The following is a 24,545-nucleotide window of genomic DNA, read 5'->3' on the forward strand; positions in this document are numbered from 1 at the left end:
TCTAAATTTCTGAATGAACACCTCACAATCTGTATGTTTCCATTTAGAAGGCCTCATTGGAACCGCAAGATATCTTAGTGGAAATGAACCCACTGCAAGGTCAATATCTTGAGAAATTCTATTTTTATCCGCCATAGAGACTCCTCTGAAAAAAATCTGAGATTTACCAGTATTAATGTTCAAACCAGAAGCAAAGGCAAAATCATCAAGCACCCTCTTAACACTCCTAACAGCTGGGAGAGTTCCCTTGCAAAAAATAAGCAAGTCATCTGCAAAACACAAATTAATGAGCTTTAAACTCTTGCACATCGGATGAAAACAAAAAAGGGAATTAAGCGCTGCATATTGAAGACTTCTAGTCAAATACTCCATGATGAGAACAAATAAAAGAGGTGACATAGGATCACCTTGTCTCAACCCCTTCCCCCCTTTAAACTTGCCTTGAATAAAGCCATTCATTACTAGGAAATAGGTGGTATTCCTAACACAAGACATAACCCAGCCTATAAACTTCATGGGGAACTTTAAAGCTTTCAGCAAGCCTTCAAGAAACAGCCAGTCTACGGTATCGTAAGCTTTGCTCAAATCTATCTTAATAGCGCATCTCGAAGAAGTAGAAACTCTCCCATAATTTTTAATAAGATCTTGACAGATCATGATATTGTGAGCAATAGATCGACCTTGAATGAAAGCTCCTTGATTGGATTGAACAATAACAGGAAGAACAACAGCCAACCTCTTACAAATCAACTTAGCCATGCATTTATACAGTGTGGAACAGCAAGCTATTGGCCTATAGTCGACAGCCCGAGAAGGATTAGCAATCTTAGGTATCAAAGAAATGGTTGTTTCATGAAGCTTAGAAGGAAAATTGCCAGATTCAAAACAGTAAGAGATGGCCGAGCAAACCTCTTCACCTATCTTACTCCAAACAGCTTTAAAGAAGACGGAACCATACCCATCAGGACCTGGGGATTTAGTATTAGGAATACTAAATAAAGCCTCCCGAATTTCCTTCTTAGAGAAAGGTCTCAAAAGCGAAGCTTGCTGCTCAACTGATAGCTTCGGACCTAAGTCAATATGCTGCAAATTAACCCTGCCTGAAGCTGAACTAGGACTGCCTAAACAAGCTTGCCTGCTTTACTTGTGGGAGTATCAGCCATTTGAGGAAAGATTGCCCGCAAGCCATGAAGGAAGAGCCGAAGCAAAGCGACAGTCTTGCTCCTGCTAGAGTATTCACCTTATTCACCTTGACTCAGACTGATGCTGAGGCTAGCCCCTCAGTCGTGACAAGTCAGATTTCTAGTGTTGGTTCTTCTTTTACTACATTGATTGATTCGGGGGCTACTCATTCATTTGTTTCTGCTAGAGTGATAGATCAGATGTGTAGACCTAGTGATTTGTATGCTAGGGGATTTCAGACTTTGTTGCCGACTAGGGAACTGGTAGTCTCTAGGAGATGGGTTAAAGCATTGCCAGTAGAGAGTTGTCTCTTGATTTGATTGAGTTAGCGATGGATTACTTCGATATGATCCTAGGGATGGATTGGTTATCTAAGTACGGGGAGACGATTGACTGCAAGCGCAGGATGGTGACCTTTTAACCGGAATGGGAGGTGCCATTTGTATTCGTGGGGATAGTGAGTGGATCGTGAGTACCTATGATTTTGGCACTAAAGGCTAGAGACCTGATGCATGATGGTTGCATAGGATTCATAGCAAACATTATGGATACCTCTAGAGTTGTGTCGGTTGGGCCGAGTAAGACCAGATTGGTATGTGAGTTTCTAGATTTGTTCCTCGCGGACTTGCGAGGGTTGCCACCACACCGGGAGTTTGAGTTTGTTATAGAGTTGGCACCAGGGCCGGAGCCAGTATCTAGGACACCTTATAGAATGGCTTCGGCAGAGTTGAAGGAACTGAAGATTTAGTTGCAAGAGTTACTGGATTTGGGATTCATTAGACCGAGTCTTTCGCCATGGGGTGCTTTAGTATTGTTCATCAAGAAGAAGGATGGATCCTTAAGGATGTGTATTGACTACAGAGAGCTGAACAAGTTGACCATTAAGAACAAGTACCCACTACCTAGGATCGACGACTTGTTTGACCAGCTATGGGGGAAGACAGTGTTCTCTAAGATTGACCTTCGGTCAGGCTACCACCAGTTAAGGATTAAAGAGGAGGACATACCAAAGATCGCTTTTCGCACGAGGTATGGACATTATGAATTCCTGGTTATGTCATTTGGATTAACCAACACCCCAGCATCCTTTATGGATTTGATGAATAGGGTCTTCAAGGACTATTTGGACAAGCTTGTGATCGTATTCATTGATGAGATACTGGTGTATTCTTAGTTAGAGACAGAGCACGAGTAGCATTTGCGCTTGGTATTACAACGGTTGAGGGAGCATAGGTTATATGCTAAGTTCAGCAAGTGTGAGTTTTGGCTACCGCAAGTAACATTTCTGGGCCATATTGTCAGTAAGGGGGGGATTCTGGTTGACCCAAGAAAAATTGAGGCAGTGAGAGATTGTCCTAGGCCGACCAGTGTACCAGAAGTTAGGAGCTTCTTGGGATTGGCAGGGTACTACCGGCGGTTCTTCGAGGGATTCTCCCGAATAGCCACACCATTGACTGAGTTGACACGTAAGAAGACTAAGTATGTGTGGATAGATAGGTGCGAGAACAGTTTCAAGGAATTGAAACAGCGACTGATCACCGCTCCAGTATTGAGTCTGCCACCAGACAATGAGAGGTTTGTAGTTTATTGTGATGCTTCCAGACAGGGTTTGGGATATGTACTGATGCAAACTTGAAATGTGATAGCCTACGCATCGAAACAACTGAAGGAGTATGAGCAAAGATATCCCACACATGATCTAGAATTGGCAGTGGTGGTATTTGCATTTAAGGTTTGGAGACATTATTTATATGGTGAGATGTGCGAAATATACACCGACCATAGGAGTTTAAAGTACTTCTTTACTCAGAAGGATCTGAATATGCGCCAGAGATGTTGGCTACAATTGGTATAGGATTACGATTGTGATATTCTATATCATCCTGGGAAGGCCAATGTAGTGGCTGACGCACTGAGTCGGAAGGGCCCAGGACAATTATTCAGTTCGAGACAGATATAAAATAAGTTAGCTAAAGATATTACTAGAGCGGGTATAGAGTTGGTGGTTGGTCAGTTAGCCAACATCACTCTTCAGCTACGCTCCTTAAGAGGATCAAGAAGGCACGGGGGAGGATCCCCAGTTGATAGAGCACAAAGAAAGGGTCTTAGCCGGAGCAACTAAGGACTTCTCTATTTCGGAGATGGGACTACTGAAGTACAAGGGCCGGATTTGCGTTCTAATGGATTCGGGTATTCGGAGAGAGATACTGGATGAGTCTCATACCACCCCTATTCTTTATATCCGGGTACGACGAAGATGTACCAAGATTTGAGGACTCTGTTTTGGTGGCCGGGGATGAAGAGGGATGTGGTAGATTATGTGGCCAAGTGTTTGAATTGTCAGCAGGTAAAGGCTGAACATCAGAGGCCAGCAGGGTTGTTGCATCCTTTAGGGATTTCAGAGTGGAAATTGGAGGATATCACCATGGACTTCGTGGTTGGATTGCCAAAGACTGTGGGACAACATGATTCCGTGTGGATGATTGTGGATAGGTATACCAAGTCAGCCCACTTTTTTCCTGTGAGGACGACTTATAGTGTGGAGCAGTATGCTGAATTGTATGTGAAGGAAATCGTACGACTTCATGGGGCTCTGAGGTCGATAGTATCCGACAGGGACCCTACCTTCACCTCCAAGTTTTGGGAGAGCCTACAGAAGGCTATGGGCACACAGTTGCAGTTTAGTACCGCTTATCATCCTCAGACGGATGGACAGCCTGAGAGGACAATTCAGATATTGGAGGATATGCTAAGAGCCTGTGTGCTGGATTGTGGGGGATCTTGGAGTAAGTATCTCCCTTTGATTAAGCTTTTGTACAATAACAGTTATCAGGCAACTATTGGAGTGGCTCCGTATGAGATGTTATATGGGAGGAAGTGCAGATCACCTATCCATTGGGACGAGACGGGTGAGAGAAGGTATCTTGGTCCTGAGGTTGTTCAGAGGAGAAATGAGGCGATTGAAAATATTAGAGCTCGAATGCTCGCCTCCCAGAGTCACCAGAAGAGTTACTCAGACTTGAGACATAGGAGCGTAGAGTTTCAAGTCGGTGACCATGTATTTCTCAGAGTTTCTCCCTTGAGAGGAGTGAAACGGTTTGGTGTACAGGGCAAGTTGAGCCCTAGGTTTGTTGGCCCCTTTGAGATTCTAGAATGGGTTGGAGAGGTAGCTTACAGATTGGCGATGCCTCCAACTCTATCAGGGGTTCACAGTGTGTTTCATGTATCCATGCTCCGGAAGTATGTATCAGATTCCACGCATGTGTTGAGTTATGAGAACTTGAAACTAGATCAGAATTTATTGTATAAGGAGAAGCCGGTTCAGATTCTTGACCGAAAGGATAAAGTCTTGCGGAGCAAGACCATCGCCTTAGTGAAAGTGTTCTGGAGGAACAACAAAGTGGAAGAGGCGACTTGGGAACTTGAGACAGATATGCGGGATCGGTATCCCGAATTATTCAGATAATTTCGAGGATGAAATTTCTGTAAGGAGGGGATAGTTGTAGCGTCCCAAATTTGCTAATAAGGCTTAAGGCCTTGATTAGCATGCCTGGAGGGCAATAATTGATTTAATTAAGTTGATAAATGAATTTTATGATTATTTGATTAGAAAGGCATGTTTAGGAGAATTAAATATGCATGTGGGCCCCATTTGGCTATTAGGGGCATATTTGTAATTTTAGCCCGTTGAGGGCATAAATGAAATATTTGTGTATATTGTGATTGATACCATAAGTGAGTGGAGATTCATTTGTAATGCACGATCCAAGACAGACCTAGGGAGTAGTTTAACTAGAAAGTCACAACAGGGTCAAATACCCAGCTCGGGAGGAGCCTAGGGGTATTTTGGGATTGTTATATGTGTTTGGGAATTACTGAGTAATGGGTAGTGATTTAGCAATGATTTGGACATGGCAGGATTAAATGGGAATTTATAGGAACACTTGAGGAATTAGGGAGACTTGGCAATTGACAAATTTCCCTTGGTGGCACTTGAGAGTTTGGATAGGCTTAGGGGTATTTTAGACTTTTTGGATAAGGGATAGACTTAAGCTTTGGCTGTTGAGGCTCTAGGAGGGTATTAGAAGCAACAGAAGGAAGACTCTCACACTTTCTCTCTCAGTCGGTTCTTACACTATCTCTTTGGTGTTGGAGAATTTTGGAGAAACTTGAGGATTTAGTCTGAAGAACCGGTGGATTGGAAGCTTAAGGACTTAGGAAATTAGCTCAGGGTCGAGTACAATTCAGAGGTAAGCTCTTAAACTTTTTTTTGCTTTTGAATTCTCTTGGAAATATAGGCTTGCATGAAAATGGGTTCTAAGTGTGATCTTGGGTGGTTGCTGAGTTTATGGCGTTATTTATGGACTTATTGTGTTAACTAGGATATGTAAACGAGGAATCCAGGTTCAATTATGAGTTTAATTGTGTTTCAATTATGAAAATTGGGGTTTAGGGTTGAAGAAAACGCAGAAGATAGCTGGGATTTCTGGGTTTGGGGGCTCGGGCCACGGCCCTGTTCTTCAGGCGCCGCAGCCCGTGTGTGTCGAAGAGGCTGGAAGCCTCTGTCTGCCCATGCGTGCTGCGGCCCAAGGTTTGGAGCGTCGTGGCCCGTGCCCCTCAAAAGAGAGGCATTTTTCCTCTGACTTGAGTGCACTACGACCCTTAAGGGGCTAGGTCGCGTCTCAAATTCAAAATACTGGCTGTTTGAAGGTTTTTAGCTCGAGAACCCAAATGTTAAGGCTCGGGAAGGATTTTACCACCCGGTTTGGTAGAATCCAAGGTCCCGGAGGCTAGAATTATATTCCGAAGTTATTTATTGGATCAGAGCTTGATGGATGGCTATTGTGAATGTGTTGTGACTAGGTTTTCAGCGAGGCTCAGGTTAGAGGACTGTGCTCGGGATTACGGTGATCAAGAAGCTTGGGACACAGGTAAGAAAGTTTTTGTACCCATAGAGCAGGGCGTGGCCCAATTTTTTGTATTGCAGGGCATGGCCCTATGTGATTAAATTGCAGGGCGTAGACCTATTGTTTATGTTTAGTATATGTTTAAATATTTGTTGATATTATGCTATGTGGTGCATATTTGTGAATGAACGACGAAGGCCGACAATGGCGAAGGCCGAGAACTGCAGAAAGCCGAGTACGACAAGGGGCCGGGAACGGTGTTGAGCACGCGGAGTGCAAAGTCGAGTACAGCAAGGGGCCGAGAACAGCATTGAGCATGCAGAGTACGATTCATTAGGGCGAGACCCTCTTAGGATGCTGGAGTCATCCTCTCGGTGAAGACCACGGACCCAGGGCCTGGTAAAGCGCCTGGGACGGCATGGTCGTTATGTGTTTTTCCTGTTGACTGTTTTGTTATATGCTGTTGATAGATATGCATATGTTATTTGTTTTGTGTTGAGTTTTCTTGCTAGGCTTCGGCTCACAGGTGCTCTATGGTGTAGGTAAGTGCAAAAGAAAGGTCGACCAACCATGAGTATGGAGAGCGTGGAGCGATGGGTACATGTTTGGCCTGCCTGGCCGCCACGACTAGGGTCATTTTGGGAAAATGAAATGTACTGTAATAGTTGTTTTGTCGCCTAAGTCGAGCACGTGTACATTTTGATCTGTAATATATTTTCTAAAAAAAGTTTTGGGATCCCAACTGTAAAACTGTATGAGATTTCAATGAATAACCAAATGTTTTATATTTAATGACTTTTAACAGGTTTTATCTCAGTTGAGTCACACTTTTAACCTAAAACCTAGATTAGCAAGTTAATGGCACGTTTTAAACTCACTTATTAATGGCTCTAAGGAAGTAGGGCGTTACAAGTATGTTAGAATCACTTCAGTGTCTGGAGTTACTACTTATTCTCAGGTAGTTGAGAGGGCCCTTACCGCTGGGGGTGCAGAGTACAAGATATGGCGTGAGAGCACTGCTAAGTGAAACGCCCAGAGGGTGGTACCTCCATTTACTGGGTCTAGTAGGGGCGGAGGCCCCAATGATCAAAAAAGGATAGTTGCAAATACATTAGGTACCCCTGGTTCAGACAAAAGGTTTCGAGGTACATAGAGTAGTTGTCAGGGCAGAAGCAAGATCTAAAGGAGTTATCCAGAGTGTGTTAGGTGAAGCAGACACCATTTAGGAGAATTCCATGCTAAGGCATGCAACATGTGTGGCGTGGTGGGCCATCTTAAGAAAGACTGCTCGCATCTGAAGAAGGGCGACAGTCTGGTTCCAACTCAAGTGTTCACGCTTACATAGTTAGAGGTCGAGGCTAGTCCCTTGGTAGCGACAGGTCAGATTTCTAGCGCTGACTCTCCTTATACTGTGTTGATTGACTCTGGTGCTACACATTCATTTGTATCAAGTAGGGTGATAGACAGGCTTTGTACACATTGTGATTTGTATGCTTTGGGGTTTGGGACTTTATTGCCTACTGGAGAATTGGTAGTTTCTAGGAGATGGATTAGATCCTTCCCAGTAGAAGTGGACAGTAGGGAGTTGTCAGTGCATCTGATTGAGTAAGCTATGGAGGATTTTGATATAATACTAGGCATGGATTGGTTAGCCAAGTACGGGGCAACTATAGATTGTAAAGGAGGCTGGGGACTTTTGAACTTGAGAGAGAGGACCTATTTGTGTTTGTGGGTGCTATGAACATGCCTCGTGTTCCTGTGATCTCAGCACTGAAGGCTAGAGACCTATTGTAAGGAGGTTGCATATGATTCCTAACTAGTGTGGTGAATACCACTAAGGTTGTACTAGTCGAACCAAAAGATGCTAAATTGGTCTGTGAGTTTCTAGATGTATTTCCGGAGGATCTACCGGGATTTCCATCGTACCAGAAGATTGAGTTCGTTATTGAGTTGGCCCAAGAACATAACCACTATCTATGGCACCATACATAATGGCACCAGCAAAATTAAAATAATTGAAGGTTTAGTTGCAGGAACTTCTCGATTTGGGATTCATTAGACCTAGTTTCTCCCTCTAGAGTGCACCATTGTTGTTCGTGAAGAAGAAGGATGGGACGTTGAGGATGTGTATTGACTATCGGGAACAGAATAAACTGACCTTAAAGAACTAGTATCTACTGCAGACGATTGACGACTTGTTTGACCAGTTGCATGGTAAGATAGTGTTTTCAAAGATTGATCTTCGATCTGGTTATCACTAGCTGAGGATCAAAGAGAAGGATATTCCGAAGACAGCCTTTCACACGAGATACGGGCATTATGAGTTTCTGGTTATGTCTTTTGGACTGACCAATGCCTTAACAGCATTCATGGATCTGATGAACATGGTGTTCAAGGATTATCTGGACAGGTTCGTGATTGTGTTTATCGATGACATTCTGATCTACTCTCAATCAGAGACAAAACACAAGCAGCATATTTGTTTGGTATTACAGAGGTTGAGGGAACACGGGTTATATGCCAAGTTCAAGAAGTGCGAGTTTTGGTTACCTCAAGTTTTTTTGGTCTAACAGGTGTGAGAACAACTTGAGGTAACCAAAACTTAGGATTTTAAAATCACTTGAGTTAATGGCACATTTTAAAATCACATGGTCTGACAAGTTCAAGAAGTGCGAGTTTTGTGGAATGGTTCTCGAGGACGGCAACACCATTGACTGAGCTAACACACAAGAACCTGAAGTTTGTTTGGTCTGACAAGTGTGAGAACAACTTCCAAAAGTTGAAGTGGTGGTTGATTACTGCTCCAGTACTTAGTCTTCCTTCGGATCAGGAGAAGTTTGTGGTTTATTGTGATGTGTTGAGGCAGGAGTTAGGTTGTGTTTTGATGCAGGCTGGTAAGGTAATTGCCTATGCCTCAAGACAGTTTAAGGAATATGAGCAACGGTACCCTACTCATGACCTAGAGTTGGTGGCAATGGTATTCACACTGAAGGTGTGGAAAAATTATTTGTATGGGGAGAAGTGCAAGATTTATACTGATCATAAAAGTTTGAAGTACTTTTTCACGCAGAAGGATTTGAACATGAGATAGAGACGTTGGTTAGAACTAGTAAAGGACTATGGGTGTGAGATTCTTTATTATCCATGAAGACCAATGCGGTAGTAGATGCTTTGAGCCGGAGAGGTCCAATACAGTTTTTTGGTTCAAAACAGATATCAAGAGAGTTGGCAGAGGACCAGAGCAAGGATAGAGTTTGTGGTGGGAAAGTTAGCCAATATTACTTTGTAGTCTGCACTCCTGGAGAGGATAAAGGAGGGCCAGATGGGTGATTCCCAATTATTAAAACATAGGGAAGACGTTCAAGTTGGAGTGGCTAAAGACTTTATCGTTTTTTAGATGGGTATATACTGAGGCATAAGGACCGGATTTGTGTTTTGATGGATATTGATATTAGGCTGGAGATTCTAGATGAGTCTCGTACCATTCCATACTCGCTGCATCCAGGCACCACAGAGATGTATTAGGATCTAAAATATTTGCATTGGTGGCCAGGAATGAAAAATGATGTGATTGAATATATGGCATAGTCTTTGACTTGTCAGCAAGTGAAAGCTAAACACCAGAGGCCAACAGGGTTACAATAGTCGTTGGGTATCCCTGGGTAGAAATGGGAGGACATTATCATGGATTTTGTAGTTGAGTTGCCTAGGACAGTGGGTCAGCATGATTCATTATGGGTGATCGTGGATCGATATACCAAGTCAACTCACTTCTTGCCTATGAGAACAAATTTTACCGTGGATCAGTATGTTGAGTTATATGTGAGAAAGATTGTATGTCTCCATGGAGCTCCAAAGTCTATAGTGTTGGATCGGGATCCCACTTTTACTTCCAAGTTTTGGGGATGCCTGCAGGAAGCCATGGGTACGCAGTTGAAGTTAAGCACCGCTTACCACCCTCAGACACATGGACAATCTGAGAGGACGATTCAAGTCTTGGAGGACATGCTTCGGGCATGTGTATTAGATTTGAGGGGTTCTGGAGTAAGCATCTTCCTTTGATTGAGTTTTCCTACAACAATAGTTATTAGTCAACGATCGGAGTAGCTCCATATGAGATGTTGTAGATCACCCATTCATTTGGATGAAATGGGTGAGAGGAAGTATTTGGGTTCTAAAGTGGTCTAGAGGACCAGTGAGGCCATTGAGAAGATTAGAGCTCGAATGCTTGCCTCACAGAGTAGATAGAAAAGCGGCGCTGATCTTAATCATAGAAACGTGGAGTTCCAAGTCAGGGACTACATTTTTCTCCGAGTTTCACCATTGAATGGAGTAAAACAGTTTGGGAAGAAGGGCTAGTTAAGCCCTAGGTTTGTGGGACAGTTTGAGATCCTATAGAGGATTGGATAGGTAGCTTACAAGCTTTGTGTAGAGTCCAAGAACTTTACTTAGCTAGTTAGATAGTAGTAGCAATAGTAATAGTTGTAGTATTTTTATGGCTGTGGATTTTGGTTCAGACCGGGATTTAGTTGGACACTCGTAGTAACACTTGTAGATTTTCTAAGTTTAACCTATAGTTTAAGAATATTAATTTTAACCTAAGGTTTGATTAATATGACTGATATTGATGGTGATATTTATTATATTATAAGGTTTAGATAGACCCAATAAGATAGTAACACTTGTCTTGTGTATGTTTAATGATAATTAAGTATTTTTTAGGAATAAGTTTATTAAGATCAATATTTGAATATCCTAGGGTCTGTCAGCAGCTTTGAAATCGTTAGAGGACTTAGTTAAGGCTGTTTACTCAATTCAAATAAGGCTGAAAGTGTGCAATTTCGTGTTTAATATTTCAGCGTATGCCGATATATCGCAGTTATAGGGGGCGATATATCGCCATACGGGGATACAAAAAACACGTAACTTCGCACGACCACCTCGACGAGCCTTGGGCATATTAGCCCAGGCGATATATCGCCTACTAGGGGCGATATATCGGCTCCTTTGAATGATTTTTTAATGTTTTTAAAACTGAGCTCATTTTAATCTTTAACCTCTTGATAAGTCCAGCATCTTTCTAATCGAGTCTTCAGCCTCTGCTGAACGATAATTCAAATATTTTTCAATTAAAAACCCATTATTTATTCAAGTTAAATGAATATCTTTTCATTCTTGAACTCTATAAATAGGACCTAGTACCCAGCCATTTATTCATTCATCAAGCTAAGTTCAAAATCTGCAAGCTGCTAGGTTATTTTTGAGTGCTTAAACACTTGGGTTGGGAATATAAGCTTTAACTTTATAAGCTTAGTAAACACTCGGGAAGTAAGGTTCATAGTATTTTTCGGTTCAATGTGTAGTTCGGTTGTAGAAGCCTTCAAGGTATTCATTATTCTAGTTCATTTCTGTGTTATTCTTATAGTTTTCTACTCAAAATCCTAACTCTATTCTTAATTCTTGGTTAGGAAATCTAAGATCTTGAACATAAGATTCTTGGTAAGTGTATTTTCGATGGTATAGTTCTTCCATTCTTTTCATCCCTTTTTCTTTAGTATACTCACCTTTCTTTGATGGTTTTTAGGAGTGTTCCAAAGTCTCAATCTTGTTCTCATAATCCGGTATATTTGGTAAGGAAAATAGGATAGGATTTTATATGTTATGTTATATATTATCTTATGATTTATATGTTATGTTAAATGTTATCTTATGATTTATGTGTTATGTTATATGTTATAATATGTATGATTGTAGACTTGGGCATATGACTTGTATAACTAACAAGCCCCAATAAATTTATGGGCATATGACTTGCTTAGCTAGCAAGCCCCGCAAATCTAATGGGCATATGACTTGTTTAGTTTACGAGCCCCAAGTAATAATGGCCATTATAGTATATGTGACATATGTTTATGATATGTTTTAGTATATGTTGCGATATGAATTTTATGTATATGATTTATGTGTTAGATTTTCCTTGCTGGGCATTAGGCTCATTCCTTTATGTTTATATGTGCAGGAAAATAGCTATGGTGGCGGAAAGGTTCTTGGCGGCTAGGGGGTTTTGTATTGATTCAGAATGGAAATGGATGGATTAAGCGTTCGGTTCGAGGATGAAGTCGCTTCTTAGTCTTTTTAAAAATTATGCTTTATATGTATTTTCCGCACTTTATTTTGTAATCCATTTATTTAAAGTTATGTTATGTTTTCATTTTAAAAACAATGGGATCCCATATCCTACTTTAAATTTTATGTAGTTTAACATTTGTCTTACAAGTTTTAATGAAGTTATGATTATTTCACTTGTGAGTTTTATTAAAGATTAGTGTCTATGTATAGTAGTCATTAATGGTCCAAAGTCTAGAGTAGTTGGGTCATTACACTTTGCCCCCATCTCTGTCAGGAGTTCATGATTTATTCCATGTATCGATGCTTCAGAAGTATGTATCGAATACGACACATGTACTGAGTTATGAGAATTTGGAGTTACAGATAGATTTATCCTATGAAGAACAACCGATTCAGATATTGGATGAAAAGGACAAAGTCTTGAGGAACAAGACTATTCCTTTAGTTAAAGTGTTATGGAGGAACAACAAAGTGGAAGAAGCGACTTGGGTATTAGAGTATGATATTCGTGACTAGTATCCCGAGTTGTTTAGGTAAGTTTCGAGGACAAAATTTCTATTATGAGGGATAGTTGTAGTTTCCCGAAACTTCTAATAGAATTAAGTGCTTTGATTAGCGTGTCGGGGCGACACGTGGGGTAATTATGTGTATTAAATGTGTTTAAAGACCTGCTTTTGTTAAAAAAAATGGCATTTTCGTATTTTTGACCTGTTGAGGGTATAATTGTAATTTTTATGTGTTATGTGCTTGAGAACACATTATTATGTGGATATTCATGATATTCGGTATAAGTCGGTCCTTTTGAGCAATTTAGCGAAAAAGCCACAATGGGAATAGTTACTCGGCTCGGGGTGAACCAAGGGAAATGATATTTTGGGATTTAGTGGTAAATAATATATATTGGGGAAATTATTTGTATTTGGAATATTAGAAGATTTAATTGGGAATTTTAGATAAAATTTGAGGCTTATTGGGAAATAGAGGTTAATGACGATTTTTCCTTATGGGACCTTAAGGAGAGAATTAGTAGTAGTAGTATGATAGTTACTGTGGATTTTGGTTCAAGCCGGGACTTAGTTAAACACCTCGTAGCAACACTTATAGATTTTATAAGTTTAACCTATAGTTTAAGAATATTAATTATAACATTAGATTTGATTAATATAGCTGATTATAAATATGTCATTTATTATACTATATGGTTTAGATAGAATTAATAAGATCATGACACTTGTCGTGTGCATGTTTATTAAAGGATTTAATTATAGTTTAAATAAAAGAAAGTTCAAGAAAGCTCTAGAATCTTCCAAGACCATTAAGAGCATGACATTTGTCACAATCTTCTTTATTTGAGGATTTAAGCATTTTAAGTGGATAATTAAAAAATAGAAGTTTCTAGAAGCTCTAAACCCTTCCAGAACTTGCTGGAATCTCGTATTACTCAGTCAAACCTGATTAATCAATTCAAATTATGCTAAAAAAGTGCAATTACGTGTTTAATATATTCATGTATGCCGATATATCGCAGCATAGGAGTCGATGTATCGCCACACGGGGAATACAAAAAACACGTCACTTCACACAAACAAAACGACGAGCACTCGGGACATAAGGCCAGGCGATATATCGCCTATGATGGGCGATATATCGGCCCTAGGGCCATAATTTCAAATGTTGTTGAAACCGAGCTTGATTCATTCCTTAACCTCTTGACTAGCCTCTGAACATTTTGACCGAGTCTTCGGCACCTGTTGAATAGGGATGTAAATGGGGCGGGTCTGCCCCTCCCCGCTTCCACCTCGCCCCGCTGCCCCATTTTTCCATGCCTACTGTTGAATGAATATTCAAATATATTTCAATTAATACTCTTTATTTTTATTCAAGCTAAAAGGAGATAGTTCACTCCTTGAACTCTATAAATAGGACCTAGTACCTAGCCATTTTTCTCATTCTTCAAGATGTGTTCAAAGCCTTCAAGCTGCTAGGGTTACTATAGAGTGATAAAAACTTGGGTTGGGATAAAAGTTTTATCATCTTAAGCTTTATAAACACTTGAGAAGTAAGATTTAGAGTGTGTTTTCAATATCGAGGTGTAGATTGGTTCTAGTACATTCAAAGGTATTCTTATTCTTAAGTTCATTTCTATATGGTTCTGTAGTTTTCTTTAGTTTTCTTAAGTTTTCATTCAGATCCTAACTCGTTGTTTAAATTCTTGGTTAGGTATTCAAGTTCTTTGAATTTGAGGTTTCTTTTCGGTAAGTCTCCTCTTGGTGGTTTAATTCTCTTCTTTCCATCTCTTTTCTTTAGAAGAACTCACCATTCTTATTGTTGGTTTTAGGAGTGTTCCAAATCCCGTCCTTGATCTCAAATATCCCGGTGTTGATAAGGAAAATAGGATAGTTTTTATATGCTTATATGTTATGATATGTTTATGTTATGTTATGTTTATGCTATGATATATGTATGATATGTTTTTAGTTTTAAGTATATGTTTTGTTTAGATAACAAGCATATAATTTTGTTTAGATAACAAACATATAACTTGTTTAGATAACAAGTCGCACTAATATTCCTTGGGCATATGATTTTTTAGATAACGAGCCCCATAAATTTATATGACTTGTTTAGATAACTAGCCCCGTAAATTTATGGGCATATGATTGCCTAGCTAGCAAGTCCCAAGAAGTATGATGACCATTGTAATAGATGTTGTTTTTATATAGTCATATGTTGTATAGTATACGTTTATGATATAGCCTCATGTTATGTTGTATGTTATTAGTAGATTTTCCTTGCTGGGCATTATGCTCATTCCTTTACTTTTAGTGTGATGCAGGAAACTAGATATGGAGGTAGAAGGATTCTTGGAAGCTTGGCATGTGTGTTGAGGATGAACGGACTGAGTGGACTACGTATCGATCGAGGATGACGTTTATTTTAGTCTTTTAAAATTATGTTTTTGTTGTAATTTCGCAACTAGTATTTAGAGTTTATGTTTTATGTTTATCAAACAATGTTTTTATGTTTTATGAAACAATGGGTATCCATACCACATTTTATATTTTACTTTGTAATTTGCACAATATTTATGTTGGAGTTTTCATAAAGTTATTATTATTTCTTATATATGTTTTCCTCAAAGTAAGTAGTTATGTCTAATAGTTATAATGATCCAAGGTCTTAGAAATAGTTGAGTCGTTACAGAATTCAAAGGGGAGGGTAAAATTGTCATTTGACAAAAGGACTAAGTAAATGGGCAACAGCCCTTGGGGGAAGCCAAATTGTAATGCCCTATTATACTAGAGTCATTACCATATGATTTTAAAATGTGTCATTAACTCGTTAATCGATGTCTTACAATGAAATGTGTGATTAAATCGGAATAAAGACTCATTTAATGAAAATTAAGTATAAAAGGTTTGGACATTCATTAACGTTATAAAAGTGATACATTGGGATCCCAAAATACCGTTGCAAAATAAATTTACATTTTAAAAGTTACGTTACAGTCAACCTAAGTGACAAAGTCAAGTGTTTATAATATGTCCCTCAAACAACCCCGGCCGTGGCAACCAGGTTGGCCGAACACGTACGCGCCGCTCCAAGCCCTCCAACTCATGCTTGGTCGGGCTTTCCTTTGCCCTTACCTGCACCATAGAGCACCTGTGAGCCAAGGCCCAACAAGAAAACTCCACACATAGCATATAACAATTCAATCCAGTAAATGCACAACTCTAAACTGATAACAAACCATTCACATATCGGTCTATGCCGACCTAGGTGCTTTACCAGGTACTGGGTTCACGATCTTCACAGAATGGGTGAATAAAACACCCTAGACGGCCATGCCATGGCGGCCTACATTCAGCATGCTTATCGTCGTTCTCGGCATTTGCCGATCTTGGCCTTCGTCGATCCATCAAAACCATGCAAACATAGTATAACAACTACAAATATTCACACATAACAATTAACACAAATAATCGGGCCATGCCCTGCTCTACGGGCACAAACAATTTTCTTACCTTTTATTCAAGCACTAGATTACAAGAGACGGCCCCTGAACACGGTCCTGGCCCAAAGCCCAAGCGGTCACCTAGTCACAAACCATAAATAGCATCCTCATTACAATTCGATTCCATAAACCAATCTCAAAGAATCACGCCCCTGTGCTATTGTTAGTCAATTCCTAGCTTCAATCTCCTTAAATTCCCAAGCTTCCTCCTTGAATTTCAGCAAAATCCCCCAAGTGCACCAAAGGAGAGAGAGAGAGAGAGAGAGAGTTGAGAGAGAAACTATGTAACGCCCTGGATAACCAAGACCGTTACACTGTGTGTTTGAAGTAGTGCAAGACTTGCTAATCAAGTCATTTAGATCATAATGTGTAACTAATGGCATAACAAGCTAGGTTAAAAAGAATTTTGGCTATAAATGATTAAATTTTACTAAAATACATGTTTGATACATGGGATCCCAAAACAAGGTTTAAATAGCGTAAATATGAAATTCTTGTTAACAAATAAACAACCAAGCCACTCTAATGGCAAAATACATAGTTTAGGTTCCCGTTCCTGTACAAATCCTCAACCGTGGTGGCCGAGTAGCTGAAAATGTACACCTCGCCCCCAGAGCTCTCTAACCCATGGCCAACTGGCCTTACCTGCACCATGTAGCACCCGTGAGCCGAAGCCCAGCAAGAAAACATAATATCATAACATGACGGTATTAACAGCTAACAATTCACAGAGCATAGTCCAATAACCACAAAGTACTATTCAGTTCCATCGAGCCATAAAATTCACACAAGGCAACACACTGATCAATAACCACTAATCCAGCTCCAGATACTTATTAAGTCACAGACAATAATCCACAACAAACACATATCAAGTAATAACTAGGGTTAATGCCCGCAGGCCGCACCCTCTGTTTAACTCACTGCCTTTGGCTAGCTTAGGCCAACTCCAGTGACATACCCACTGACTCCGGCCAGCTTAACTGAGCTTAGTGATTAATAAGTTGTCCTCGGATACCAGTGTCCGAGTCGCGCCATATGCGCAAGTGTGGATTTCGGCACCCTTAGGCCGTTACCACATGTCCCCGTGGCATAATACCACCTTATGACATTCATACGATTATAGGGAACTCTTAGTCCCAACATATTCACATGGTTAATTATGATCACATAACAGTACACTCAAATATAGGGAACACTTAGTCCCATCCTATCCACATACACAGGTGCAGTTTTCTTACCTTGATTCCAAGTGCTTTAATTAGAAAGGACGACCCCCGAGCACGATCCATTCCCGAGCCCTAGCTTATTACCTAGTCACAACCAAGATAATGGATTCCATTAATATTCACATATAGGTTTTCGGGTACAAAACTAGCTTCCGGGAAAACAAATCCCACCAAGCACGGTGGGAAATCGATCCCGAGCACTTTAGGTATGATTCCCATGCTTTAAAACTCCAAATGTTCAAGTATACATCTAAGGGTTGCGGCCCTTGAAGCCTAGCCGCGGCCCTGCACCAAAACAGAACCTAAGCCCTTCCTGGAAGAAGACATGCGCCGCGGCCCTTGCCTTGGGCGCTGCGGCGCTTGCCCTTGGCCGAGCCTCACTGGCTCATCCTCAAGCTAGGGCCGCAGCACTCTAGAACAGAGCCGCGACCCTTCCCTTCGAACCCAGAATTTCCCCCATTTCTAACATCCAAAACCTCATCCAAACCCATTATAAACAACCCCATTAACACAACTCAATTATCCCAACACTCTAGCATGCTTCCAGTCAGTAAAACCCAGCAGAAATCTAGGCTAAAACCCCTCAACACCTCATTTAATTTATGAAACTCTCACACCCAAGAACTTCAAAACCAGTCAGAAAATCTCAGAAATTCAAACATTAAAACCTTAATTCCAAACTCACCTTTGCTGCAGAATCAATCCCCTAAGTAAAACTGAGCTAACTCCCAAGCTCCAAGCCTCAATTCAACCCTTAAATGTCAAAATCCACAATCACTTCAAAACCCAGCATAATCACAGAATTTAACTACCATAAACACACTTATAGCTTACCTTGGTGTTGGTTCTATTCCTTGGATGATTCTTGAATTAAGCCCCAAAGATCCAGCCTCAATTTCTAGAAATTCCCAGCTTGTTTCCCTTTAGATTTTCAGTATTCCTTTGCCTTGTTTTTCCTTAAGAGAGAGAGAGAGTAGAGTATAGAGCTGAAAAGAGTCGGTTTATTTTCCTCTAAGGGTTTCCTTAAGTTTATCCTATCTGCTAAGTTAATTCCCATGGCTCGGGGTGCCGGAACCGTCCCCGAGGCCAAAACAGTAAAATTCCCTAATATTCTCGCCTAGACTTCCTAACCTCAAATATATCTCCATATATTTATTTTCATAACCCGATAGTCTAAATAACTACCCGATACCTATAATATCCCTGACTTATCCAAAGTCAACTATTAAGCCCCGTTGTGACTTTTCCCGCTACCTGCTCTCTAGGATCGCCTCGTGCCGATAGTTACAAATGCACACACCTGCACACGTATATATATTTATCAATCTACCCACATAATAATGTGGTCTCAACAATTTATCACACACATTCACATTTATGCCCTAACGACCAAAATTACGATTAAGCCCTTACCAGCCAAACAGGGCCCGCATTACTTATCCAATACCCATATTCATGCTTTCTACCATTAATTCTCTTAACCTCCAATTATGCCCTCCCGGCACACTAATCAAGGCCCTTAAGCCCTAATTGCCCCTAAGTCAATTCTAGCCCTTTAATGCCATCAAGGGCAAACCTGTCATTTGCCTCATTCCTGCTAATTCCTCGAGTATTCCTATAAATCCTCAATTAATTATGGCTTAATCACCAAATAACTACTCGATACCCGATAAATCCCAAATATGCCCTAACTCTCCAAAATACCCCTAGGCTCACCCCGAGCTGGGTATTTGATCCCATTGTGATTATTCTGCTAATCCGCTCATTAGGATCACCTCGCACCACACATCTCTAATATATCTCCACAATGTTGTGGTCTCAATCACAACACACACATAATTACATTTATGCCCTCAACAGACCAAAATTACAAATATGCCCTTATTAACACAAACGGACCTATATGCATATTTAATTCACCAAACACATGCATATCTAGTCATATAATAACTTAATCCAAGTAATCACATACTTATACACATAAATCGCAATTAAACACGTAATAATATGATTAAGTCAATTATTTCTCTCCTGTCACGCTAATTAAGGCACTAAGCCTTATTAACAAATTTGGGACGCTACACAAACTCACGTTACTCTCTCGCTCATCCTAAGAACTCATACACTTAGCAAGATAGGAGCCAATTTATTTGGAATTCTTGGGGATTTTGGAAGGATTTGAGCGTCAAGATTGGGATTAGCAACTGCTAGGGGTTAATCTTGGCACACAATCTCGGATTACAACTCAGAGGTAAACTTCTCTGGATTGTTGTTCATTTCTTTGGTGTGCTCTTGATTTTTATAGATTTTGATTTTAAATTTCTAGTTTGGTAGGTTATGGAAGGTTTAGTTTGATGTTTTGAGAATTAGGAATCATTTATAACTTTTTGGAAGGCTTGATTACTATTGGTTCTGTAAATTTAAGTGGGATTCTCATATTTTCGGGATAAAAGTTGAGTTTGAAACTCAACTATGGAAAATTGTGATTTTAATGCATTTTTGGTAAATTTTGGGTATTATAGTGTTGCATATTAGTTATGATAGTGTTTTGAAGTCTTTAATTTGTGTTTAAACTGTTGGGAATTGAATTTTGGGTCAAATTTGGATCTAAAATGAGGGGAAAATTGCAATTGTCAAATTGGGGAAGAACACTTAAATTATGGGCTCATTTTGGGTTTCTAGCAACCTAGTGCGACTGTGCTAGGGTGCAGCGTGACCGCGCTAGTGTCCCAGAAATCAGGGAATTTCATTTTGATTTGGGGTTTCTAGGCTACCAGTGCGACTGCCCTGGGATAGGGCGTGACCGCGCTAACTTCCAAAAAACCCTAACTTTTTGTGGGCGTGACCGCGCCACGTGCCTCGAAATGTTGGTTTTTTTATTTTATTTTTGGGAAAAAGACTCGAGGTTCCTAGGGTATGTTTTAGGGGCTCGGGGAACGATTCCATCACCCAATTGACTAGAGTTAGTAGTTCCGAGAGCTAGGGTTTGGATTGAAACTCGGGATCTGGATATAATCCCTGATAAGTGTATCATTTATGTTGTGACTAGGATTTACGCGAGGCTATAGAAAAAGGATCGCATTCAAGGTCATTTCATCTTCTACACAGGACTTAAGGTAAGAAAACTGGAAGATGCACCGTAAATAGGGCAATGACCCGACTGTTGAACGCGATTATAACCGTGTGCTAATTCTGATTAGAATTATAAATGTCTTTTTTCTATCATTGCATCAGTGTTTATAGTTGTTTTTTTATTGATCATCTATGGGACCGTAATCGATGATAACCATGTGTAATGTAGGTCGTTATGACATGGCCACTACGGAGTTGCAGTATGCACCTATTCAGCATAAGTCGTATACTTGTTGAAAGTTGATCTGAGTTTATTTATGATTTGTGAAGCATATATTTGATGTTAATGCTTATTTGAATACTTGTTTTGCCTAGTTGAGTTTTCTTGTTGGGCCTTTGCTCACAGGTCCTTTGTGGTGTGGGTAAGGGCAAGAGGAAATTGAACCAGTCATGAGTTGGAGAGCTCTAGGGGCGACATATACATACTCATTCTGCTCGGCTGCCACGGTCGAGATTCATTTTGAGGGACTTAGGATTGAAGTCTTGCTTTGTCGCTTAGGTCGGCTATTTTTGTAACTCTTGGTTATAATTTTATTTTGGTTTAAAACGTTTGGGATCCCTTTTACATATTCAAACCTTTTAATGAAAGTCTAATTCCATTAACCAAAAATTCCAGCACCTAAACCACATTTGATCTTAATTATATTTTTGAATCCAAATGACTCTCTTAACAAGTTAAGCACCATTTTAAACACATAGTGTAATGACCCTGGATTAGTAGGGCGTTACAACTATCTAATTTGAAAATATTTCCTTTATATATCTTCAATTTTAAAATAATTTATTGAAAATTACATGGTTTATGACTTTTTTTGCCATTTAACTTTTCTTATGAGAATTTAAAATTGTTAATGTTTTTTTATGGATTTTTCAATTTTTTTCTTCAAATATTTGAATTTTCTTTCTTATATAAATAGTTAAGTTTATAATTAAGCCATGGTTTTATTTTCACATTTACGTTGTAATATTTTTTAATGGAATTTTGAAAAAACTATATTTGTTATTTATTTTTTAAAGTTAATTTTCTTAAAGTTACATCTATGGTAATGCCATACTTTTTATATTAATTTTTCAAATCCCATGTTTTTTAAAAGATTCCAATAATTTATCTCACAAATTGTGCGTTGAATCCCATAAAAGGTGGGGATTTTGCTAGCTTAGTGTGGATAAAAGGGAGCAAGGTATCTTGTGCTCAGATTTTTTCTTTTTGTTTTTATGGGTTTTCAAAAGAAATTTTTTGATTGCTTAAGATACCAATTGGTTACCTTTTGAAAAACGACTTCATTTTAATGCTATATTAAGGTATCTTATTATTTAAGATACATTTTGGTTACCTTAAGATACCGATTGGTTACTTTTTATAATAACTTTATTTTTAAGTTATATTATGACATATTATTATTTGACCATACTTTTTTGTTTCCTTTAAGTCTATTTTAAAAACTAATGAGTCACAATATAGTATAATAAGTTATCATACATCTTATTAGGAAATGTTACTACTTAATATATATTACATAATAATTTTTATATGTAAAGTTAAAATACACATTTTTGGTCACTCGTGTAATTTACATATGAATCATAGCAAAAATTTGGCGACTCATTTAAGTTAATTTTTGCTCAACCAAATTAAAAACACATCACAAAACCGACTCATTGAAATCATCTTCTCAAGCAACGATAAGAAACCTATATTTGTCATATACCAAAATGATCATCTCAAAGAATAGGTTGCAATTGTACCACCATTGAGCCAAAACATGTAGTGGTGTCGTTGAAAAATGATTCTAAAGTCATGAATATACCCACGAAGTCGTCAAAAAAATGACGAAGACATAAGGGGAATAAGCGGTTGAATTTTCTTCCTCTCTCAAAATCATGTTGGTGTTGCCATTGACCAGCAGTGCGGCAACTTCCAATGTCATTTGCAGCAAAATTTGAGCTTTAAGGTCATTGGCCAACGAGCTTTTCAATGGGTCGTTGTGTGCAAGTTGAGGACCTTCGGTGGTTGGGTTTGGGAAAATTTAACATGAAAGAAGGGGAGAGAGAGAGATAAAAAAACTAGGTTGCGACTTTTTTTTGATCTAGTATAACTATACAATTTTTTTTAAATAAAGTTTCTCAAGTAATTTTTTTGTAAATAAAATTTAAAATCCAATTGTTGATAATAAATATTGAGAAATTTACACTCCACGCCATTTTTTATAACTTAATTACAAAAACATCGTCCCTAATTTGATTTACATAAATATCATTTTTCTAGTACCATTGTCAGCTTTTTTTGGTTTTTTTTACAAGTACCGTTTTTGACGTTTTGTCAGCTTTTTTGTTTTTATATAGCTTTATTTCTTTCTCTCTCTTCTTTTTTAACTTCAAACTACTTTTATGGCCACACAGCTAGTTGGTTGGGCTCAAGAGTGGTACAATCGCAACCTACACTTCAAGGTGGTCATTTTGATATGTGGGAAGCATATGTTTATTCGCCATCACTGGAGAAGATGATCAGAATAAAAAACAACTTTTTAGTTTCATTTTCATATTATGTTAACAAAAAAGTAACTAAATTGTAAACTTAAAAAAAAATTAATATACCAATTGTATTCTTATTTTACATTTAAAAGATATCATATGGTATTCTAAACAAGTTTAAAGCTATTTGAGAAACATTTCAAGTAATTTTTTTTAATATAGATTCTTAAGGATATTGTTTGTTAACTCTTAAATAGAACATAATAAGACTCTTTTTGGTAACTCACTAAGTTTTTTGGTTGCTTTAAATTTGTGGCATACTAAAAAATTTAGTCATATATCAAAAGGTAACCAATTGGTATTTTAAATGATTTTAAAAGCAACGAAAAATGTAACTTTTAAAAATAACTATGCAGTATACTAAATAATATAATTTTCTAATAAGCTATTCATGATAACTTGGAATTATATGAGTAATTTTATATACTATATGATAACTAATTAGTTTCTAAATTAGACTTGAAAATAACCTAAAAATATTTTAATATTAAGACATGTAAATTACAGGAGTGACTAAAAAAGTCTATTAAAAGTTTTTATTTATAAGTTACTGTGTACTATACTAAATTAATTTTTATTAATAATTGTATGGTAACTCATTATACTATATGACAACTCATTAATTTCTTAAATAGGCTTGAATGTTCCCAAAATGTATCTTAAATAATAAGATATCATAATATAACAAAAAAAATTAATTGATATATTAAGATGTCTACAAATGAGTTTTGGAGGTAACTAAAATGTACTGAAATAATATAATCCAAAAATAAAGCTTTTAATAAAAAAAAAGTGATTAATTGGTATCTTATCGGTATCGTAAGCAACAAAAATGCAACTTTTTACAACAACAAAAAAAAACAAAAATTTCGAGAAGCAAGATTTCTCAAAAATTTTCAAAATCTGTATGCTATGCTGACGTGGCACCACTAAAAGTATTTTTGTAAATACTTTAGATTCTAGGTGTATATTTATAAATTTCCCATAAATATTTCTATTGAGGGCACTGGTCTTCACGTTAATGCTAGATCAAAATAACCAAATTTAGTAATTGGCCCACACAAGCCTCTTCCTATAAAATTTTACAATTTCATTGTGTTTTGTAAAATGCACATTTTTATTTCCTAAACTTGAATGCGTTTATAAAGTGGGGAAATTTCGGGTGCACCCACCTCTACTTTTTGGCTCAAGACGTATTTTTTTATTATGGTCGTATATATTATAGTTATTTAGAACATTATGCAAATTTTTAATAATTCTTAATAATTTATAGTACCAAAAAAAGAAGGTCCAAATAGTTTGTTACACGTGTGACCTTTTTTTTATGTGCGTGGAAAATAGTTTATTTTAATATTGTTTTCAGCAGTATAAATTATTCAGAATTTCCTGAAAACTTGCAGGATGCTCTAAATAATTATA

The sequence above is a fragment of the Humulus lupulus genome, chromosome 3, assembly GCF_963169125.1.
Source record: "Humulus lupulus chromosome 3, drHumLupu1.1, whole genome shotgun sequence".
Classification (NCBI taxonomy): Eukaryota; Viridiplantae; Streptophyta; class Magnoliopsida; order Rosales; family Cannabaceae; genus Humulus; species Humulus lupulus.